An 8,984-nucleotide genomic window follows, 5' to 3' on the forward strand; every position below is an offset into this window, starting at 1 on the left:
GTTTGATACATTCCACATAGCGGGATACATAGCGTTGTGCACGGGATACATTAGGTTTGATACATTCCACATAGCGGGATACATAGCGTTGTGCACGGGATACATAGCGTTTGATACATTCCACATAGCGGGATACATAGCGTTGTGCACGGGATACATAGCGTTTGATACATTCCACATAGCGGGATACATAGCGTTGTGCACGGGATACATAGCGTTTGATACATTCCACATAGCGGGATACATAGCGTTGTGCACGGGATACATAGCGTTTGATACATTCCACATAGCGGGATACATAGCGTTGTGCACGGGATACATAGCGTTTGATACATTCCACATAGCGGGATACATAGTGTTGTGCACGGGATACATGCGGGATACATAGGTAAATAAGGAATTTTTGAAAATTTTGAAATAAGTAGGGATAAATGGATATTAAGGTAAGTAAAGAAGTGTAGTTAAGTAATTTGTCCTTTTTTTAATTACATTTCAACTTTTCTTTCTTTATACTGCTTTGGACCGTCTTTTTCTTGAGTTATTTATCGAAAATAGTTTTTTTACCTCTAAGATAATGATAAGAGTTGTACACACTTTATCCTTCCACACCCTACTTTGTAGAATTACATTGGATACAATGTCATTGTTGTTGTTATAAATATTTTTTATTCTTAAAAATATTACTCTATATAAACTTAATTTGATATGATTTGATATTTTAATATTTAGTTACAAAATTTTACAAAATAATAAATTGATAACTATAAGTTGTTCGACTTTAACTTACATATACTGAAATTACTCTCCTCCTCTTGGCCTTGCTTTAACTCCTGCCTCATATGAAATAGTTCATTATGGCAGGAAGTGTACTAAAAGTTGTCTAAGCATTGTAAGGCTTAATTTTTATCATATTAACATCAAATATCATAAGAAAGTATAAGTAATTTAATTCCTCATTATCTAAATAATTAATTTTATATTATTGCTTAATTTATATATTTGTTAGCATTATGACAATACATATGAACTTAATCGACTTATATTTGTTATTTTGATTAAAATAAGTGTTTATAAATGTTTATTTTATTTTACTCAAACAGTCTATTAATAACTATATGGAGTAATCACCATGGGTACTGATTGGGATGGTTTCAGAATTGTTTTATTCTTAATTAAAAAAATTGAATTTAAATTTGTGGGAATAAAATGTCTTGTCTAAAGTGTTACCTTTAAAAATAAGTTATGTAATACATAAATCTATATTTAATCAAATTTTAATATAAATATTGCATGCCCGAAAATAAAATAAAAAGTATGGAGTACTTGTGAGCACTGAATTGTGTCTTGAAGTCTCTGTAAATAAAGCTGCACTCATTTATGATTCCATGCACAGTTATTTCATTTCTAAACCAAACTAAAATTTAATGTTGCTACCTAATATGATCAAGCGTCTTATTACTGCTAGTTCTTTTGTTTATATATCTATGATTAAGGGCGGACATAAGTCATCGAAAATTGAATTAAAATTTATCGATTTGAAGTTTGATTACATATAAGAGATGATTTATTTTTAGTATTGCTTATCGAATTGTCGAATTGAATTTTGAAAATATTGAATCGTATTGATCCTAATATCTACCCTTAGGGGTCGTTTGGTTGGGAACAAGTTATCCTGGGGTTAGCTATCCTGGGATAACTTATCCCATCACTATGATATAAATGGTGGGATAAGTTATCCCAAACATGACAACCAAACAAGATAACAAAAATTTGATCCCATCACTTATTTTATTTTTATCCCTCACACCAAACGACCCCTTAATAAATTATTTATCATAAATATGGATAATATTAACGAGTGATTTGCATATCTTAATTGATTTATGTCAATAAATTCATAATATTAGGATTTGAGAATGGAGATCTAATATTTTTACGTGATTTATCTAAAAACTAGCATGTCAAATGTTAGATAAATTATGAACGTATTTTGTCAATATATAAAATTTTCAAAGTTCAATATTTGATATATATCCCTATTTTCTTGTGTCGATTACCAAATTATAAAAATCAAAATTTGAAAATATCGAACGTCCACCTTTATAGAAATCAGAATCTTTCTTCTAAATTTTGCTTCATTAATAATATTTTGTTTTAGTTTCGTCTTGCTTAACTCTTGTCAATTTCCTAATCTTGGATAATTCTGTTGCAACAATGAAAAGGTTCTCCAAATATCATTCTGTCCAAACAAATCTTATTAAAATGATTTTAAGTTCTATGTATGTATTAGTATAATATTTACGTCTCAATTACAATTAATATATAATTACAATTAAAACATGTTACTACATTTTAAAATATTGCAAAATTTCACTACTAAATTTTCTCTTTTAAAAAGTGTTGAAGTGGATTTTGGGCTCAATGGGCCAACAAATTCTCAGCACAGTCCACTAAGCTAGTGTTGGCTTGATTCATGAAAAAACTATCAAATAGACGAACATTTATATCATATTTACTAATTCTTTGTGTAATTGAAATAATTACATATTGTCTTCTCATTAATTAATTATTTTATATCAAATTTCAAATCAGATATACCTAGATACATGTATTTTTACTACCAGACACACAAAAATATAGAGAGGTGAGCGAGAGAAGGAGGGAGGAGAGAGAGAAAGGAAAGAGGTGAGCGAGATCCCCATACACATGTGAATTTTCCTCAAATACATGTGAATCACACTAAATATGTGTATCTGAAATACCAATTATGGAAAGAGAGGCGAGCGAGAGAAGAGAGTGAAAAGCGATATAGGAGATATACGAGCAAGAGAGTCAGATACAGGGTATTCCACTTGGATATTGTGTATTTTGAACAAATTATACCTAATTTTAACCTCGTGTATCCGAGATAAATGTATCTAGACGTATTTGGGCGCGCTAGATATATGTATTCGAAATCTAAAATTTGATAAGATTTGTAATATTACAAACTAGTATGAAATTAAGTAATTAACTTCTAAATTAATGAGATTTCTCTAAGTTACCCTTATTTATTAGTCAGTGTTGATTAAGCCATCATTTGGGCCTACTTTAAACTGAATGACTGGTTGTGATAATTATGGATCATTTACACAAATATCCTTATTTTGGATTGGTCTTTAATTTTTTGCCTTTCAAATTGATGATTTTTAATTTTTATCACTTAAAATTTTAAATATAAAAAAAAAATGACTGAAAATATCCCCGACAACGCAAAAAACAAAATAAAAAATTGCAAGGCAAAACAAAATTCACAAGACATTAATTTAGTGACACAAGTTATGCCTTGGGGCATAGGTTTAGTGACACAATTTATGTCCAAAGTATAAGTTCAGTGACACAAATTATGCCTCCCACGGAAGAATTAAGCCCAAGCCACAAGTTATACTTCAAAATATGGGTCCGTTTGGCCATATATTTCCCAAATAATATTTGGGGGAAAATTTGGCAAATAGTGTTTGTCCATACAATTTGTCATTATTTGGCAAATATCCCAAAATCCCAAATACTAGTTTTTTCTAGTATTTGGGCCAAATCTCATTATTTAGGATCTTTTGAAAATTGAATTTTTACACCAAACTTTTATCTTTTACAAAAACACCCTCCATAGTAGTTGTTTGCATTGTATTACATTATTTTTTACGTGAACACCAAAGTAGTGATGAAATATTCAGTGAATATGAAAGTGATGATATGGTGATTGATGAAAATGATGAACAATCGACTCAAGGTAACAAAGTCATGTGTTTTGTCTACTTCACGATGTATGGAATGATGCTTGTTGCACTCACTCCAAACTACCACATGGCTCTAGTGGCATGGACACTACTTGTTATTTGTTGCAACGAAGATCCAATTGACTTGTAATACAAACTTATGATTAGTTTTGATAGTTTTTAAAACTTATGAGTATAAATCATATTTTTCTAAAAAGTGAAATATATTTCACAAATACTATGGCCAAACACATGGTGAAATTTCACCCAAATAATATTTGCCAAGAATATTTGAAAATCTATGGCCAAACGCTAGCTACATGTATGACACAAATTATGTTTGAATGCAAAAGAAACTAAGCCCCAAGGCACAAATTATTCCCCAGGTCATCAGTCTTAGTAGTCCAAATTATGCCCCAAAGACATAACTTATGCCTTGGGGCACAACTTGAGCCACTGAATTTATGTCTTCACGTTCGTTTCATTAGAGAACAAGTTATTCCGTAATTAGTCGAACTTAAAATTGTTATCTCATCTTCAACATGAGATAAAAATAATTCTACAATCCAATTAAATATGAGATAAATTCATTCTAAAATTAATCTCAAATTAATTATTTCTCATCCCTCGTACCAAAACGAGCCTTCAAAGCATAACTTATGACACTACTCTACAAGTCTTTACATTGTGTGTTTGGCAGAGAGAAAAAAGAGAATATCTGTATGAAAGATGTTTTTGAGCGACTCATGATAATAGATATAGATAGAGTAATATATAGGAAGTATAAAATCACAACAACAGTAACAAATCTAGAAAGTCCCAACTTTCACTTCATAGCTTTATGTATAGCTTACGCTACATAGCCTTAATTTTTAGTACTAAAAAGAATCAACCAGAAAAGAAAGGTAAAAAACAGTAGTATGTACTATTAAAAGACTATTCCATATTGGTAAAAGAAAAAAGAAAAGAAGAGTATTTAGAGAAAAAAAACCATGAAAATAAAAGAGTGAAAGAAGGTTTATTTGGGTTATGGGTTCGGGTCGGGTCGGATTATTTTAAGTTTTGAAAAGTTAATTTTATGTGGACCAATTCTATTAGTTTATGAGTTAATTACTTAGATATACGTTAGTTTGTAATATTACAAATCTTATCAGATTTTGGTATGTTCAAATACGTCTAGATGAAATTAGGTGTGATTTTTTTTTAGATAAACTGTATCCAAGTGAAATTATATGTATATGTGATATATAGACAAATTTCGCTCACATCCCTTCTATCTCGCTCGCTATTCTCCTATGTATCTTATGTCCTAGATACATGCGAATCACACTAGTACACTAGTATCTGGTGTGATTCAGATATATTGACAAGTCTCATCCGCCTCCCTCCTGTTCTCTCTCGTCCTCTCTCCTTATTTCAATGTATTCGGTAGCCTAAAACATGTATTTAGGTGTATAAAATATGTATCTAGGTCTGACTTAAAATATGATATAAAATTATTAATTAATAATATAAAATATAATTATTTCAAACTATAGGAAAAACTAATAAATATAGTAGAAATGTTTGTGCAAGTAGATAACTTCTCAAAAAAAAAAAAAAAGGTCCACCGTACATGTGGATTAAATAAAAGAAAAAAATTACCTAATAGCAAGTAGTCTATAATAAATCAAAGGTGTTAATTTAAAAAATAGAACAGCAAGACATGAAAATTTTCTATTTTGCTTATGCTATTATAGAATATGGTAGAGTGACTCAAACTTTTTGGCAATTTGTTTTATTGTGTGACAAATTTGATTTGCACAAAAAGATACATTTTTGAGAGTGCGATAATGAAGAAAATCTTGCTACAACTATTTTTTTTACATTCTAATTTTGTCTTGGATCGGTTGCTTATTATTGGACTTATACCTTCTTTTTTTTAGATAATTAAAACTATTGATAGTTTAAAAAAATATGAAGAAAACACGGTAAATTTAGAATGATCTTTTAAATAGTTTGTGAAAAAGAAAAAAAAGAAAGATAACTTTTGTTGAACAATATAAAGAGTTAATATCTCAGATGGTCATTCAAATATGCATTTTTTTCTCAGAAAGTCACTCAACTTTCAATTTTAACTCAAAAGTCACTCAACTATACACTTCTTTCTTAGAAAGTCACTCAACTTTGAATTTTAACTCAAAAGTCACTCAACTATCTACTCTTCTCTCAGAAAGTCACTCAATCTATTTAATTGTTTTTTTAATTAAAATTTACTGATTAATTGTTTATATAACAAACCAAAATTTTAAAAAAATAAAAAATACCATTTAAACCATTTAGTGATCCACCCACCTAATCCGATCCATTAAAAAATATAATATGACCCATTTTATTTTTCCCTTAATCCTAAATTATTCCCTCTCCTCTGCTCCTCTACATTTTTCTTTTTTGTTCTCCATTGTTGGTGCCTCTTCAAAGAAGTAGTATCTTTCATGATTAGTTCAATTACATTTTTCCTTTGGTCTTTATGTGGTAAGCAGTCCCGTTTCAGTGTCATTTGCATGTCATCAATATGAATTGAAGTTGCACCAACAATGGAGAACGAAAAAGAAAAATGTAGAGGAGAGGGAATAATTTAGGATTAAGGGTAAAATAAAATGGGTCATATTATATTTTTTAATGGGTCGGATTAAGTGGGTGGATCACTAAATGGTTTAAATGGTATTTTTTATTTTTTAAAATTTTGGTTTGTTTTATAAACAATTAAATCAGTAAATTTTAATTAAAAAAATAATTAAATAGATTGAGTGTCTTTCTGAGGAAAGAGTAGATAGTTGAGTGATTTTTGAGTTAAAATTCAAAGTTGAGTGAATTTTTAAGAAAAAAATGCATAGTTGAGTGACTTTTGAGTTAAAATTTAAAGTTGAATGACTTTCTAAGAGAAAAATGCATAGTTAAGTGATCCTGAGGTATTAACTCCAATATCCAATAATTGAGTGACCTGCATGTCTATATATTAGTAGTAGGCTAGTAGCCTTACTAGGCAAGGTAGAGCCATATAAAAATGAATTTTTTAAGAATTAAAAAAATAAAAAAAAAAATTCACCTTTTTCATTTCAAATACTTATAAATAACTTTTATTTGTATTCATGGTCACATCACTTATTTTAAAATATTACTTTTCGCTTTAAAAATAAATTGTTTTTTCAAGTTTTTTAAATGAAATGGGACAAGGGAGGGGTCTTCCTTATTTCAATTTGGTAATAGACCTAGTTTAGTACTCCACTTTGGATCACTTATCGTTTTTACTAAAAATAAATTATCTAAAATAATTTATCATTTGAAAAAGTCAAAATATAATTGAGTATATTTTTTTATTGTACCCTTAGTAATGATTTTTTTTAAAGTAATAAATATTGACTAATTAGTATTAGTACAATAAAACCTAAATGGACTGTTCACACACATAGTCCAATATTATAATTGCTTAAGGCATCTCCAATTCAAACACCAAATTTGATCTCAGCATTATTTTTGATGTAATCAACTCCAATCCACTGCACCAAATTTTACACCAAAAACAAATATTTTTTTTTCTCTTCATTATTATATTATTATTTCTTATTTCATTTATATTTTCTTATTTCATAAAACAAATTCTTTCTAAAACATTCACCATATATAATTCATGGTGAATGTCAATTACTACTTTGTTGAATGTTTATTATTTTTGGTTATTTTTAAGTTACATTGTATTATTTGTTTAAAAATTTATATGTTTGCATTTTTAATTTTTGTGAAGGTTAATTGTAGTTAGATCCAATTATAATTTATAGTAGAATTAACATAATTTTTTTTTTTTAAAAAAGTCATATATAGAAAAAATAATTTATAAAAAAGCTAAATTTTATATCTAAAATTAATATTATAAAAATATTACATAAAAATAATTAAATATACAAGAGATTTAATTAAAACATACAATTTATATAATGTTTAATTAAAAGTTTGTATAATAAAATAATATTAAAATATTTAAAAAAGTGAATTGGTGTGATGAATAGTGTTACACCAAATTTGGTGTAACACTATTCACACACCAAATTTGATATAAAAATTGATGTGGGTTGAAGCTCAAAACACCAAATTTTAAATTTGGTGTAAAATTTGGAGATGATCTTAAATTGACTTGCTTTTTAAGACTAACTCTCTTCTCGTTAGGCTCACATAGGTTACGGAGCTCACCCGCTTCATTGCTTCCATTTTAACTCGAACAAAAAATATTTTCTTCGACTTATGGCGTTTTTATTAGTAAATACTTTTCTAATGTAGTTGACGACAAGAGCTTCTATGAGGAATCAATATTTTAAATAATTAAAGATAATAATTAAGTATATAATAATCAAAACACATGATTTCTTTATGAAAAAAAGTATTTTTTTAGAAGTACTTTGTATAGCTTCTTCATATTGCTATATGTGCATATATACCTCTTTAAAATATTTTGGGTTAGTAATACTCTGGTAGGGGTCTGTTGAACGCCATCCACTTCAAGGAGATTTGATTTTTTATTTTATTTTATTTGGTGTCCGGTATTCATATTGGAGTCCAACTAAATTTAAATTCGCGCTAGAAAATCTCACATTGGGAGGTAAAACGCTTCTTGACAAAGCCGACTCCATACCCAAGGGGGCTCGAATCCAAGACCTGTTGATTAAAGATGAATGAGTACTTACCACTCCACCACAACACTTGTTGATAAGGAGATTTGATTTAGGGAAAACACACTCAATATTGGGTTTTCATTGTGTTATCAAACTTACTTATGATTGATGGAGTGGTAATGTTTTTTTACTTTTATAGTTTGAGATTTCAAATTTGAATAGTACTTGTATGAACTCATTCTTAGAAGGGAATAATTTATCTCAAAGTGAGATTTTTTGACGTAGATTTAAATTAATCAAATTTCAAATAAGAGTCTAATGCTGAGTTAATAATAAATAACAAATAATTAAATTATATGAATTACATGAAAATATTTTACTTTTTTTGGATTTCAACTCCGAAAAACATGTTTGATCATAAAATTATGAAATTAAATTTGAAAAGCAACGTAAAATCGTTTCTATCACTCCAAATTACTGATAAAAAGTAAAAAAACAACTCTATAATTTTCAAAAATTATTTTTCACTTTAAAAACAAAAAACTTTTTTTTCACTTCACAATCAAATCCCCCCACCCCCCAA

The sequence above is a fragment of the Solanum tuberosum genome, unplaced genomic scaffold (genome assembly GCF_000226075.1).
Source record: "Solanum tuberosum cultivar DM 1-3 516 R44 unplaced genomic scaffold, SolTub_3.0 scf00619, whole genome shotgun sequence".
Classification (NCBI taxonomy): domain Eukaryota; kingdom Viridiplantae; phylum Streptophyta; class Magnoliopsida; order Solanales; family Solanaceae; genus Solanum; species Solanum tuberosum.